The sequence below is a fragment of the Propithecus coquereli genome, unplaced genomic scaffold (assembly GCF_000956105.1).
Source record: "Propithecus coquereli isolate 6110/MARCELLA unplaced genomic scaffold, Pcoq_1.0 Scaffold291, whole genome shotgun sequence".
NCBI classification, from domain to species: Eukaryota; Metazoa; Chordata; class Mammalia; order Primates; family Indriidae; genus Propithecus; species Propithecus coquereli.
In genome coordinates, this window is record NW_012148519.1 from 137,047 (window position 1) to 152,917 (window position 15,871).

Sequence of the window (15,871 nt, forward strand, 5' to 3'; positions counted from 1 at the left end):
AGTAATTTCTTTCATTTTTAGTAGAGACGGGGTCTCGCTCTTGCTCAGGCTGGTCTCGAACTCCTGAGCTCAAATGATCCACCCGCCTCGGCCTCCCAGAGTGCTAGGATTACAGGCATGAGCCACCGCGCCCGGCCAACACATTTACTTTTATAAGCCCTCTCTGCTTAGCCGTGTATGATATACAAGTACATACATGCTGATATTTTACCAGTGCTCATCTCCAACTAGAGACTTGCTTTTTTACCTACATTTATATAGATTTCATTTCCATCATAATTCATGTAATACCTTTTTAGTGGTATATTTTAATCAACATGTTACTTTTTTAAAATCTTGATTTTTAAGTGAATCTTTTTAGTGATAGAACATGATGGGTTTCATTTAACAGTTAAGGCAACTCTCTTGTACTATTTAAACTAATTCACAGCTGTAGGAAAATGTTTGATTTTTAAAATACAACCAAGATGAGACTGGACAGTTATAAACGTGAAATACTAGAAAACAGTGAATGAATAAATAAGATGATTTTTCATCAGTGGCCATTCATTATTTTGTTTTTAGGAACCTGGAAGAAATTGCCTTCTTTGAATTTCAAATGTTCTGATAAAATCTAGTCATTTCTTAGCTACCTCAATACCACCTTGAGTCACTGGAATAAGTGACTCTAAACAAAGCTCTTGTGTGGTCTGAGGTAGCCAACAAGGGCCACAGTGAGGATTTGCCCATGGAAGTCCTCTGAAGGTTTGCACGGTACGAGTTTCCACAGACTTTTTCGTATCCTTGTAGCATGGGTTCCAACCTATATTTACCACCACCTTACAGACATCTCCACTTCCAACACTGGCCCAACCACAATAAATGCCAGTGGATACGTCAACTGGAAGATTATCTGCTACTCATTCAGGAAAGTTGGCTATGGGGATGCCCAGCTGCTTGGAGCCATGGCCAAAGCCCTGCACCCTTGTCCCTGGCAGAAGTACGGCATGTGCCTCCTGACACCGTCCACCCAGGGCACATGGTGGTGCCTGGACCCTAGAACCAGCCAGGAGACAGGGGCATGAGCTCTGCCACAGGCCAGGTGCACCAGGGGCCAGGCAATGCCACGGTGGGTGCTTCATGCCACTGACCCAACAGAAGCTTCCCAGAGACTCAGAGGCTGCATCTTCCTCATTTGGTGTTTTTAAAGATTTAAATGGGATATTGCTTCTGAAGGTTTTAACACAAGCCTGGCAGACACCACAAAGCCAGGCACACATGCAGCGCTCCACACACATTCGAAAGCACCCCTTCTAGGGGTGGATTTGACTGAGTTCCAAACCTATCTCAGCCCATTTATGCAATGATTCTTGGATTGTGTGTGAAGCTCCTGACACACAGTAGGTCTGTGCTCAGTCAGAGTCATTGGTAACCAGATGCCATCCAGAGCAGGGAACCCCAACATTGCAGAGGGAATTCTGCAGCCAGCTGGGGGATTTCCTGCTGGCTTCTCCAATGTGGAGATTCCCCCATCCAAGCAGCCAAATTCATCATGGTTCAGGTCTTGCATTCCAGGGTCAGAGCCCCTGACCCCTCATCAGGAGGAGCCAGAGGCATCCCCCGGATCGATGATGGGGACCACTGGCTCAGCTGGTGTCATGCAGACAAGTCAGCTCCCTGTCTGCATCTCAGACACCTCACCAGAGTGTGGGACTCGCCCCAAGCTCCAGCTCTGAGACCCCTGTGTCAACCACACTGTAATCTGTCTGCTTGAGCCCAGGAACCACCAAGTGGACAGGAGGAGTGGACTTCATCCTGGCTCTTTGGGGGACCCCCAGAGCTGGCCTGCCCTTGGCTAGGGAGGTCCTTTGGAGCCCCCATGTCTATAGGAGTCAGGCTATGGCTGGGGACTTGCATCCCTTCCTGGGAAAAACCATGGGGCATCAGCTCAACAGACCATGCACAGGTTAGGACAGTGAGGCCCAGAGAAGATGAGGCCTGGCTAGGGTCAAAGAGAGCGTCATCGAGACAAACTTGAGACCAGACCTCAGGCTACTGAGTCTTAGGCCAGGGCACTGGCCCTGCACCCACCTTTCTCCTGTGATGGGAATGGCTTCACCCAGCGAGGGAGCCCCTGCCTCCACAGGCAGTCCTCAGTGCTGAAGTGCACAGGCCAACCTGAGTTCAAACCCCAAGCTCCCACTTCCCGGCTGGGGCGCCTCAGACAAGCTCCCTTTAGCTCTCTGAGCTAAAACAGAGGTTTTACGTAACCTCTGTAGGTTTTACGTCTGTAAAGGGGACATGATTGCTTACCTCCCAGGTGGCTGTGAGCATGCAGGGAGAGGATGGAAATGAGTTACGTAAAAGGACAAAGTGACATAGCTCGTGCCTGGCATGCAACATGGGGGAGCAGTCAGCACGGCCACCCCTCTGTGAGCTGTCTTCTTATACTCACACACATGCACGTGCTCACACACACACATGTGCACATGCACAAACAAGCCCACTCTCACACACGTGTACTGCAAATAGTAGTGAAAGGGAAGAAAATAAAAACCTCAAGCCAACAACCTGGGACTTCGTCTCATCCCTGCACACACCTGGTCTCGACGGCACTGAAGAGGGGAGACAAGGAAAAGGGAGAAGGGGGTGCAGAACAGGACCCTCCGGGGGCAGGAACTCACCCAGAAACTAACACAAAAAGGGACGGGGTTTTCCACCTCAGTCCTGCTTCACCTCTCCCACCCGGCCCTTGCTGGTCACCTAGCAACAAGCATCTCTCCCAAATCCTTCAGAAATCACCAAGAGTACCCATGGTTCTTGCCTGGAAATCCACACCTCACGCGTGGTCCAGGGCCAGGAGAACCATGGGAGGCATTGTTGGGAGCCTGGATGACAATGCGCTCGGGTGTGCAGACGCAGGGTGTTCTGTGTGGAAAAGAGGGCAGCTGGCTTGGGCTGGGCAGGACCAGGGCGTAGGAAGGGGCCACAACCCTCCCCGGAGAAGGGAAAAGGGACAGTGGCTGCTCAGAGCCATCTGAGATCGCTTTAAAGAAGACACAGCTGTAAAAACCCAGAGTTCTTTAATCCCAGGGACCAATGTTTGGGGAAAGCCAACAGCGAGCAGAGAAAAGAATGGAAGAGGAATCGTTTGCTGAGCCTGAGCTGCGTGCTGAGCATTTCAGACGTGCTGTTTCCACCTGAAACCCTGTGAGGCTCCCAGGACTGCGAGCTCCATTTTACCAATAAAGCAGCCGAAGCCCAGAGGAGAGAAGCCCTTTGCCCACGGTCAGAGAGCATATTGCCACAGCCCTAGGACGGGCCTCAGATCTGCCTGACCCCAGGGCACTGTAACGTCAGGGCTGGTGCCAGGAGCCCGTAAGACAAAGTCTGCTCAAAGGCAGGCCTTAGCAGCAAGCCCAGCACCCACAGGGCCGCTGCCACATGAAAAGCCCCTGCCTGGACCAGGGCACATAGCAGTCGACTCGGGTCCTCTCCCTCCCCTGGGGCTCCTGCTTCTGCCTCCTGCAGCCTGGGCTCTGGGCTGCCATGGAGAGTCACTGGGCCCCTCCAAGCTTCCACCAAGCCCCAGGGTCTTTGACAGGCCATTAGACACGCCCCACCTACCCCATGAGGCCTCCATGCCTTCCTGGCAGCCCTGAGCCACCTCTGAGTACCGTGGGCTCTTTATGGCTGATCCAGCGCTGTTCCAAGCAATGGGCTCTGCACACAGCTGGCAGCATGGCTGAGGGCTCCATGGAGAGGCAGTGATGGGAAAAGAAGTATTAGCTGAATCTGTGCCCCTTACCAAGGTGGCTAGCACCCCAGGACGGGTACGGGACATGGGGTGGGCTGCCCACATGGAAGGTTGCTGCCCAGGACAGCTGGGACCTGGCTTGCGGGGTGTGCCTGAGCGCCCCCACTCTGCAGCCCTCTTAGCTCTTCCTGCTTCATCCATCTGTGCACCGCTGCACGGCCCCTGAGGTCTGGCCTGCAGGCCTGAGCACACCATCCTCTTGGCCACCTTCATGCCATCCCTTGTCTCAGCTCCCTCCTCCTGCCCCACCAGCCTGGAATGCCTGCTCCCCATTCTCTAACTCAGCAGTTCCCACATTAGGGTCAGCAGGGGAGGTTCCAGTTCAATGGGACTGGGTGGCCCCAGCGTCAATATTTTTCGAAAGCCCCTCCAGGAGATTGTACCAAGCAAACTTGAGGACCTCTGGTGGAACAGCTGCTTCTCATGATGCCCCAGCCCAGAAGTGCCCTCTCCCAGGAAGCCTTCCTTAGCCATCCCTCTGCCCCCCGCCTGGGCTACATGCCCTTCCTCTGTGCTCCCAGGGCCCCTGGCACCTTCAGCTTACAAGTCTGTCTTGTAAAGACTGAGCAACCCCAGGGCAGTTCATTTTTGCAGCCCCAGCACCCGCACAGGGCCCGCCGTGAAGGCGGGGCCTCAGAAATGTCTGCACCAAACCCCGGTGCTAGCGTTCTGCCCACGGATGCCCCTTCCCCTTCCTCCTCACACAAACCTCGCAGGCCGCTGAGCTGCCCAGGGCCCCTCTGCCTCACCATCCCAGTCCGGCTTCCCTGCCTTTGCTGTGCAGGGTCACACGCCTGGGGTGCCCCATACCAACCCGGCTAAACCTCACCGATTGTTCTAGCTGCTCCGAGAAGTCCCCAGGATTAACAGGATGGACCCCAACAATTCTCTTTGACTCAGGACCCCCTGGTTACCTTCCCACCATGCTTTCCCTCACACCTGGTCTTGAGGGTCGGCACACAACTGACCTCACAGATGAGACTTAGGGACAAATCTGGGACTAAGAGTCAAGAGGTTTGAGTTCCTGCACCAACTTCCTGTGTGATCATAGGCCAGTCACTTAACCTCTCTGTGCCTCTGATTTCCCATGTATAAAATGGGGGCAATAATCCTCAAAGAGTTGCTGTGGGGACAAAATGAGTTGTAGACGTAAGGCATCGCGCAAGCGCTGTTATGGAAGTGTTCGCTAGCTACCCTTCTCTACCAGCCGAAGGAAGCCTAAACCACCGGGCTTGAGCCTTTCCAGCCTGATGCATTATTTCACTGCGTTCTCTGCCCAAGCTGCACCCGTGGGCAAGGCCACCAGTGAGGGACAGTGACAGCCCCCAGGTCTGAGTCTGGTGATGTTTCTATGAACACAGCCCCATGCTCAGGCCTGCCCCCAGCCACGACCAAGGCAGAAGGACAGGACAGGACAGACCCACCCCACCAGGACTGGGGGAGAGCCTTTCTCAGCCCCTAGGTCGGTTGTTTTTCCGGCTCCACTTTCCCTTGCTGAGGCCCAGTGCGATTCCCTCTGCTTACTCCCCCTCCCCTGGAACAGACAAGAGCATCAAAGCGCAAAAAACATTGAAATTGCCAAATGCAATTTCTCTCCAGAGACAACAAATTTGCTGCAATTTGTATTTCCAAACAGGAGCTGCAGCTCCCAAACAGCTCCCAAGCAGGCAGGATTCCCGCCTCCTCTGGGCAGGGTGCTCCTTTCCCACCCACTCCCCTGCAGAGGCGGCGCCCACCCCATCTGTGCTCTAGGGGTAGGGGTGAGACTGGGTCGGGGGGAGACAGAGCAGTGCAGGAGGCAGAAAAGAGAAACAGCCACACCTGTCTGCCGAGGTCAGGCAGAGCACCAGCAATGACCAGCTTCCAAGACCAGCTCCCCCTGTCACAAACAATAATGACAACAACAGAGCCCACTCTGCTGCACAAGCTGCGACGGTCTCATCCCTTCGAAAACCCCACTCCTTGCACCACCCTGAGAGTTGAGTGATCTTCTCCCCATTTTACCTGAGGGAACATGCCTGAGAGGGGCGGTGGGGCTGGACCAAAGTCACACAGTTAGTAGCACATAACATTGAATTCGAACTTCCCTGACACCAAAGCTCAAATTCTTCCCAGCCACCACCTATGACCTCGGGCACCTCTTTAGATCTCAGTTTTCTCGTCTGCAAATTGAATAGACTGGAACAATGTTTCTTAATCTGTTTTTTTTATATCTATGCCCCTTAAACAGAGTATGATGGTTAATTTTCTGTATCAACTTGACTGGGCCACAGGATGCCCAGATATGTGATCAAACATTATACTGGGTGGTTCTGTGAGGGCATTTTTGGATGAGACCAACATTTAAATCAGCAGACTGAGCAAAGCAGATTGCCCTCCCTAATGTGGAGGGGCCTCATCTGGTCAGTTGAAGGCCTGAGTAGAACAAGAGGTTGACCCTCTCCCGAGCAAGAGAGAATCCTTCCTGCCTGGCTGCCTTTGAATTGGGACATGGCTGTCTTTCTTTCTCCTGCCTTTGAACTCCAAGGAAACACTGGCTGTTCCTGGGTCTCCAGCCTGCCAGGCTTCAGGTGAAGACTACACCATGGCCTCCCCCGCTTCTTAGGCCTTCAGACTCAGGCTAGAACTACACCTTCAGCTCTCCTGGGCCTCCAGCTTTTGGATTCACCCTGTAGATCTCGGGACTTGCCTCCAGAATTGCATGAGCCAATTCCTGATAATAAATTTAAACACAACACACACACACACACACCCTAATGGTTCGTCCCTCTGAAGAATGCTGACGAATACACAGGGGTGACATTAAAATCTCATACCCCCTAAGGCTGTGGTCTGTATTATGGAAAACATAGAGCGTATTTTTTTGTTTGTCTTCCAAAACAAAATTCTGTTTTCCAAAGGGAAGATTCATTTCCAAAGGTCATGACACTGAATGTGCTTTGTCACCTGCTAAATCGTCCCTGCCCCAGGAGATTCAGACATGCCCCAGCGGGAGGACAGGGCCTTCATCGCTCAGCCCGCCCCACCACACCTGCTGAGAAGCTCCGGTCTGTTGCTCACCTTCTATGAGAGGCAGTAGAACCAAGCAGCACCCCCTCCACAGCGAGAGCCTGGGCAAGGCACTTCTGTCCAAACCTGGTTCTGAAACGCAAGATAGTAATAGTTCCTAGTGGCGTTGTGCGGGCTAAGTGAGTTAGTACCTGTAAGGCACTGAGAACACCGCAGTCAGTGCTCAGGAACTGTTAACCATTATTACGCTCTACAGATGTTTAATACGCTGGAGACTCATCATTTGCCTTCCCCCCTCCGCAGCCAGGGAAACTCCTGGAGCAATTGCTTGTCCCTTTGCTGGGTCCTGGGAAATCATTTTGCGGACCTGTCCGATTCCTGCAGCCTCTCACTGCTCAGGGTCATCCAGGATTCCTGAGGGTCCCAGGATCTGAGTGAACCCCTACAAGTCACAGCCTCTCTCCAGGCTTTTGTCTCCTTGTATTTGAGGAACTAGCCATCTGGGAAAAAATTTTAAGTTAGATCTTTACCTCACTCCATACACCAAAATAAATTCCAGATGGATCTCAAATTTAAATATAAACAATGAAACCATAAGTGTACTAAAAAAGAGATAAATCTTAAAGTGAACAAAACACCTTTCTAAGTAGGACACAAACCACAAAACCCAGAAGAAAAGAAAAGATGGATACATTTAGCCACATAAAATTGTTTAACTTAACCTGAAAAAAATTATAAACAAAATTAAAAGACAAGTGATAAGTTCACTCTTTAATTCATATTTCAGAAAAAGTACTAATTTCTTAAAGGAGAACTGAAATTTATTGAGAAAATACCAAAGACCCAGTTTAAAAAGTGATTAAAGAACATGATCGGACGATTCTCAGACACGGAAACAAGAGTGGCTCTGAGACATATAAGATGCTCAATCTCATTAGCAAGGGGAGCAGACGCCTGTGACTTCTAATCTATCATTTTTTAAAAATTTTGTTTGATAACATTCTGTTGAGGAAACAGGAAGTCTCACACTTTGCTGGTAGGGATGTAAATTGATAAAATCAATTTTATTTATTGCCCCCATATAGTTGGGGGCAATTTGGCAAAACCTGACCACAGCACTTCCCCTTCTATCTAGGACATGGATCTTTCCACGTGTGCAATATGTACAAGGACAGCATTGCTGTACAGTAAATCCCACGCCAGTGGGCATAATTAACCAAATGCAGCATGTTGGGCCATTACTTACCCTCTCTGGGCCTCAATTTCCTTGTCTATAAAATGGGGATAACAACAGAACCGCCCCCAGAGCTTGTTGTATCATGTATGTAGGCAAAGCCCCTAGGACAGTGGCCGGGTGTGTGGTAAGTGTTCAACAAGTGCTACTGTTCGTGTCATTATTATACTTAATGTGATCATCGGGGACCCAGCCCAGAGACTGACTCTGACCACGGAGTGAGGAGGGGAATCTCTGTAATTGAGTAAGTGGGAACTCCGTCATTGTGATATGTCTGACGTGGACAGGCATTTGTCAGCAATGGAGACAGAAAAGGATGGCTTTCCCAGAAGCAAATCTTGACGGTGCCCATCCCAGCTCTCACCCTGGGAGAGAGCATTTTGGCTAAGGAGATTGGACCATTCCTCCTTTCTTGGCAAATCTACCCAGGGGATGGGTGAAAACCCTGCTTAATTAAGACCCTGCTTAATTGTTACTAATAATCACAGTAACAGCTAACATTGTGTGATGTGTTTGCTAAATGCCAGCCAGCACTGAGCACCTGACATACAAGAGTTCATTATTCCACCCAACAGCCCTATCAAGCAGGTATCGTTATTCTTCCCATTGTACAGAAGAGAAAACTGAGGCTCCAACTTGCAAGGATTCACACAGCAGGTAAGAGGCAGAGCCCACATTTGGACCTCGGTCTCTGTTGCATCGCCTGGCCAAGGTGGGCACTCCGTCCTCCCGGCAGCTGTACTTCTCTGCATGAAGCACAGGGCAGCCTTCTGGCTGTGTGCATCTGCCTCCTGCAGGTATCTGTCGATGTGAGTCAGCCCCAAAGGCAGGGCCTCTCTCAGTGCAAGGACAAAATTGGGTTTTCGAGCCTCTCAGGCCATGGGCCAAGTCATGGGACCCAGCCAGCCCTTGTGAGTCATGCATCTCCATCCTTATCCCTTTTTCCAGAGAGGGAAACAGAGGCTGAAGGTGGCCCATCCAGCAATAGCAGAGCCAGGTCTGCCTGTGTCCTTCCCACTGCATCTCTCCCAGCCACCTCTATGCCTGAGAAACCTGGGCCAAGGCTGCGATGGCAGGGAGGAATTTAGATGAGGCTGCGACCCAGCGTGAAGTGGGGTCCCCTGCATGCTCCTACTGTATGAGAGTTCCCTGAGCAGAATCGAATTCCATCCAAAGCCATCTCCTCCCACACGAGGGTGGGCGCATGCGGACTGCCAACTCTCCCAGCTAATTACCTCCCCAATAAAGGAGGGGTCGCCACTGGCGGATGGGTGTGCAGTGAGTGAGTGCCAGGCTTCCCGGAATCCTTGTAGGCCCTTTAGCACAAGATAAATTGTTGCCTCTGATTCAATTTCTTCCTCCCTCACCCCCACCCCGCTTGGTTTCCTAAAACAATAAGAAAACACATTTCTCATCCCTGCATTTAATCCTTCAGGCAGGGAGTGGGAGCTAGGGGAGCTATGCATCCGGTTCAGAGCATGAAATGAGGAGGGAGGGAGCCGGCCAGCGAGGGGCAGTGGGCGGGAGGTGGGCTCCCCGGAGGAAGGAGGAACCTGGAGGGAAGATAGCCCGAGATGAAATTCTTGGGGGGGATAGGCGAGCTCGCTTTACTATGTCCTTAGTGAGTTAATCATCCTCGCACTCGCCTGGCATCTGTGCCAGCAGGCCGATGGCATATCGGGGAAACAGCAATGAGAAAGTCCAGGGTACCTATGTATTAATACATAGTGGGGAGCTGACCTGTAAACCAGCACCGCACACACTCCCAGAGGGATGTTCTGCCGGAAGGCTTTGCTCCAGCTATGGAAGGTTTTGTTGTAGATGAGGCATTTGTGCTGCCTCTCAGAAATTTGCCAGGCAGGTCACCTGGGGAGGAAAAATGTCATTTCCATAATGGCATTCTAATATTGCAATGGTCCTTACAGAGAACATGCCTACAGGGCTTTACAATTTGCAAAGTGCTGTTGTACACATCATCGCATTTGCTCTCCCCGTCACCCCTGTGAAGCAGAGATTATTCTATTATACCCATTCTGCAGATGGGGAAAGAGAGGCCCAGGGGGTAAATGTCTTGCCTGAGTTTCCACAGCCAGTCAATGGCAGAGCTGGAATTCAAACTCAGGTTTGCCTGCCTCTAAAACCTGTGCTCTTTCTGTGACCCGAGAGATGCTGTTCCCCAGGAGAAGGGTGCTGCAGGGGGGCAGGGAGGGCGGAGGGGGCCCAGCATGGGGTTAAGGTGGGCTGGTGGACAGATGGCCATGGCTCCCTAGGCCAGGCAGCTGCCACCCCCAAGACCTTGTCCGATCCACACACGTCGTGAGTCCATCCTCACCCAGCCACAGAAAGGGACACCTGTTCTGTCGGCTTGTATTTGCCCTGCAATTATGGATTTGTGGATACACAGAGAGACAGTCCCTCACTTACAATGGTTTGACTTACAATTTCTCTACTTTACAATGGTGCTGAAGTGATGTGTGTTCAGTAGAAACTGTACTTCAAATTTTGAAGTTTAAACTTTTCCTGGGCTAGCGATTTGCCATACCATACTCTCTCGCAATGCTTGGCAGCGGCAATGAACCATTCTGTTTTTCACTTTCAGTATAGTATTGAATAAATCACATGAAATAGTCAATACTTTATTATCAAATAGGCTTTGTGTTAGGTGATTTTGCCCAACTGCAGGCCAATGTAAGTGTTCTAAGCACGTTTAACGTAGGCGAGGCTAAGCTATGATGTTTGGTAGGCTGCGTATATCAAATACATTTTTGACTTACATTATTTTCAACTTAGGATGGGTTTATCGGGGCATAGCCCCATCATAAGTCGAGAAGTATCTGTGTGTGTGTGCGTGTGTGTGTGTGTGTGTGTACTCAGCTGCTATTTTGAAAGTGGATTGAAAGAACAAGAACATAACTTTTTGTAGCACTAACAATGTGTCGGGTATTATATGCTATGTTATCACCCCATCAGTTCCTCCTGACAACCCCGTCCAGGGAAATACTAAAATGCTACAGTTCCCATTATACAGATGAGGAAATTGAGTCTCACAGAGGTGAAGCTACTTGCCCAAGGTCTCTGAACTGACCCTGAGCCAACGCTCTTTCCTATCCACCATAAAGGTCAGAGAAAAAGCAAAGGCACCCGGGACCTGAGGAGCCTGAAGGTCACTGTGTGGCATTCTCCTATGTCCCAGGGGTCTCCAGAGAGTCCTCTCACCTTCATTTTAAGATGTCAGTGATAGTAATTATTAGTTCTGGCATTTATTTATCAGAGCATGTCCACATATGGTTGTGATCACAAAGTTAAACCAAACCCTGAGAAAGAACTAGAATTCCAAAGGATGGCATGGTACTATCTAGGGAAGGATGACTCGAGGAAAGAGAAAATACAAACAGGACTGCAGTATCCCCTCCAAGTCAAAGGCTTTTGGAGCCTGAAGACAGGAGGATATTTAAATATCTCAAGAAACCAACAAAGGCAAAATCTAGTCCTGCGCTGTGGTGGGCTAGGTGGGGGTGGCCAGTTCCTGTGAGTGGACTGAAGAATCGAGAAAGGAAGGGACTGGAATACTGGGGCGTGGACTGCGTGTGAACACCCCCTTCTTTACTTTACGGAGTCGCCGACAGGGCATCTGAAGACAGAGCTCAGCGGGTTCCATCAACGCCACTGGTAAGAATCCAGGCAGAGTCGTGGCCAATAACTCCGGTTATTATGCAACTTCAGCCATCCAGAAGGTGACCCCCAAAACTACTTGGGAAGGTATAATTATCTTCTTAGTGGTAAGGCTCTTTCATCCTTAAATATAGAAATGTTTGAGATTCTCAAACCCACAGGATGAATATTTTTAGATGTGAAAGAGTCTGGGCACATTTGGTACTGTAAGTACTTGTCATGTTTGAGAATTTGGCCTATTTGAGTAACAGGTCAGCCTTTAATTCCAATCCAAAATACAATTTAGTAATTGAGTTAGATCTGTAATTTTAAGTTTTAAAAAATCATATTCGATTTATATACATTTAAGATTGTCTTTGATTTGTAAGAATTACTTAAGTACTTTTAAAGATTTATCAGTCACACAATATAGTACTTAAAAATGAAATATATTAAATTCACGAAATAATATTTTAAATATTTAAAGATGTTTGATTAACTTTGTAATGGAGCAAACACCATTCAAAAGCCCCTTAAAAATGACTGCGAAAATTTGGTAGACTTATGAATAGAATAATAAAAATTAAAGAGCGAGACCCCATCTCTACAAAAAATAGATAAAATTCGCCAGGTGTGGTGGCACGAGCCTGTAGTCACAGCTACTTGGGAGGCTGAGGCAGGAGGATCGCCTGAGCCCAGGAGTTTGAGGTTGCTGTAAGCGAAGAAGACACCATGGCACTCTAGCCTAGGCAACAGATCGAGACTCTGTCTCAAAAAATACAAAAAAAAAAAATAAGAAGAAAAATTATATGCCAAATTTTAAAATGTAAAGAAAAACTAGATTTTTATAAAAGGTATAACTTTGATAAATTAAACATTTCTTTCAAAAACCAAAGGATCTTCTGAATATTTTTTCCTGTGCATTAAAACTGTCTTTGAGGACTGAATAAACCTCATACCGATGTAGAGCACTTCCTACATGCTCAGAGCTAATGCTTTAAATAAATGATCTCATTTAATCCTCACATCAGTTCTATAAAGTAGATACTATTATTATCTCCATTTTCTGGGGACTGAATGCTGGAGGCAGTTGGAGATTTCAGTCATCTGTCTTAATCCCTGGTCCACAGTTTGCATGTAAGAAAGCGCCCCCACGGGGCTGGTGTGGAACACTGGTGGACGGCCTGGTGGCTGGCCTCGTCTTCCTGTGCTCACTGATGTTTGGGCCACAGCTCCTGTCCTCATATCTGGACTGACTTCTACAGCTCTGCTACTCACTGTGTGGTCTAAGAACTTGCAGCATGGGTGTCGCCTAAGGATCCGTTAGAAATGCAGAGTCACAGGCCCCACCCCAGCCTTTCAGAATCAGGAGCCCAGGCAAGGTGGCTGCCCACCAGAGTGTGAGAAGCCCTGCTCTGCAGTGTTACCTTGGGTCGGCGTTGCCCAAGCTGGCAAAACAAGGTGCTGAGTTGCTGCTCCATTGTTCCACTCCCCAGAAGACCCAGCCCCCTGGGGGACAGCGGAGTGTTAACGAGAGGGGCAGCAAAGCCACCTGGCCCAGCCCTTTGTGAGAGCACAGTGCAAAGCTCTTCCACAACTCAAGGTTCTTCCAAAACCAGCTGCTGAGAAAGGTAAATTTTGTTGAACTGCCCAAAGCCACGCTAATCTTTAATTATCCTGTTAATGTCTGTCTCCCCCCAGGTAGCCATTCTGCCGGCAGTTACTGCCAGTGCCCTGGCTTTAAACAGCTTGCAGATTTCCTGACGCCATTAATGGAAGTTCTGCAAATTGATGTGGGGAGATTAGGTGGGGAGAGGCTGGCGTGACTTGATGCGGAGCCCATCCTAAGTGCTCAAATCCTCCTGTCCCTCCTGTCCTTGATCCTTGCCCAGGGCAAGAGGACAGAGCAGGCATCAGGGCACCTGGGTTCCAGGGCTGGCTCCACCAAAGTGGGCTGTGACCTTGGGCCTGCCACTTCCTCACTGCGCCTCCTCTTCAAACGGAGCAGCTTGAACTAATCTAGACTCGTTAGACAGCCTCTCCTGGCTGATTCCTGAGCCTTAGAGGCTGACAGAACGACTCACCTTAGAGGGGACTGGCTTCCTTCCCTCCTTCTCTCCTTCATCCACTCATCACTCACCTCTCCGCTCAGAACATGAGAGAGGACCTCTATGAGGCTCTGCAGTGGGCACAGGGACACAGATGGATTAGCTGCTTCTGGCTGGCAATCCAGGCACGCTCGGGAAAATCAAAGGCAACCAGTGCCCGGCACGGACTGGGGCAGCATGGCATCCCGGGTTCAGAGTACATTGGCCCTGCCTCCACCGTCCCTTCTGCTCCAGCAAGACCCAGAGGAGGGCAGGACCAGAAGAGGCAGTGCAACGGAGCAGAAAGAGAACTGGCCTCCATGCCAGCAGCCCTGGCTCGAATTGCTGTGTGACCTTGAGCAAGTCACTTTCTATTTCTGGCTGTTAATTTCCTTCTCTAGAAATCGGGAAAGGGGACGATAATTCCTGTGCTGCCTTGCTAGGGGGTAGTTGAAAAGCCATTAGTGAGCCCCGAGGCCTTTTGTATAGAGAAGGGGAGAATAGCTGCCATCTTTTCAGCTGTCAAGAGCATCCCTGTCCGTGTCCAAGAAATCCAGCCATGAGACAGAGTGTCTGGAGGCCAGGCCTTGGCAGAAATCTCCACCCCATCCAGCCCTCATCTCATAAGTGACAGTGTCCTCAAAGCTTCTTAAATATTCCCAGGGAGACAGGCAGGAGAAGGACAATGGGAAAATGGACCTAGAGCAGGGGGAAGCACAGTTAGAGCCACGGGAGAGGCCAGGGGTCTGGGCTGCTCCCCAGAGGGGCCTCCATGGGAGGCCTGGACCCTCAAGTGTATCCCTGTCACTAAGCCATTCCACTGCAGAGAGCCAGGGACCCATCCCAACTCCAGCATCACAGGGAGAGGAAGTCACTGACTTGGGGAAGTGCCCTCTTCCCCACCCCCACCCACTCCCCCACCCCGGTCCCATACCCGGCAGAGTTAGGACTCGGGCCCCTGGTTCCCCCACACCCAAGGTGTGTTCCTCCAATCCGGGCCACCTCTGCGTCTCTGCCCTTGTCCTCTAGCTGCCAGCTTCTGTGTCTCAGCTCCTCCCCTCCATCCACCGCAGCCACCGGGCCTCAACCCAACAAGAAGGCCAAAACAAAAACCCCCTAAATCCTGCCACCACCACCATCCCTGACTCCAGAGCCCCTGTGGGCTATGGACTCACCAGGCTCACCCTCCACCATCACGGCCACCAGCAGCAAGGAGGGTTTATGGGTCTGGGTTTTATTCTAAAAATCAGTTTTCAATTCAAGTTGAGAAGTATGAGAGAATGCTGCCTCGAGCAGGCAGCCCCTCTCTGAGGTTTCCTCAAACAGATGGCTTGTAGCATTTTTAATTAATGAGAGGTGGTACAGATGGGGCCCCTTAATAGCCTGCAGCAAAATGTGGAGGCTGGGGAGGGGGAGGAGGAAGGATGGCGCTACACAGGCTCTGGGCCAGGGATGGTACCTGGGCAGCCCCCTGCCCTGAGGATGAGAAAGCCACACACCCTGGATTCTCTGCCCTGTGCCAGCATGTGGGAAAGGAAGGAGGCAGAAGGGCAAGTTGCTCTGCTCTGCACAAATCAAATGGGCCTGAAGGGCCTTCACAGACCTTGCTTTAGGCTATCTTATCCTCTCTCTCCCCAGATGTCTACCCTGACCACGTCACATACGTCTCTGAGCCTTGGTATCTTCGTGGGCAAGGTAGTTCTGGAGAATCGTAAACCTGCAGCATGAAAGCATCACAAAGTCCATGCAATGCAACCACCAAATCTCTCCTGCCAAAGAGGTCCCCTGGTCTTGGAGGCCAGGAGCCTCACTACTTCCGCGTCTGAGTCACACGAAGCCAGTTTTACCTGTGGTCAACTCAAAATTCACCCTTAGAGTAAGGTAAACTCTGCCTCCCTGAGTTAATTGTGATAGTTGTGCGAATCAAGAGGAGACAATGTATATGAAGTTGCTTCGAAAACTGATCGTCTCTATCTTTCATTACTGGAGCAGACCATCTGGGGCCAGGAGAGGAGAATGTAGGGTCAGCTGAGACAGGGTCCCCACACAGCATCTCAACCTTGCCATTAAAGCCCACCAGCTGACAACCAGCAT

At 50.4% G+C, this 15,871-nt stretch overlaps 1 pseudogene; it reads right to left on the minus strand.

Moving 5' to 3' along the window:
• Positions 1–535: 535 nt before the first annotated feature.
• Positions 536–14,971, minus strand: LOC105813821 (annotated as a pseudogene).
• Between the last annotated feature and the right edge of the window lie 900 nt (positions 14,972–15,871).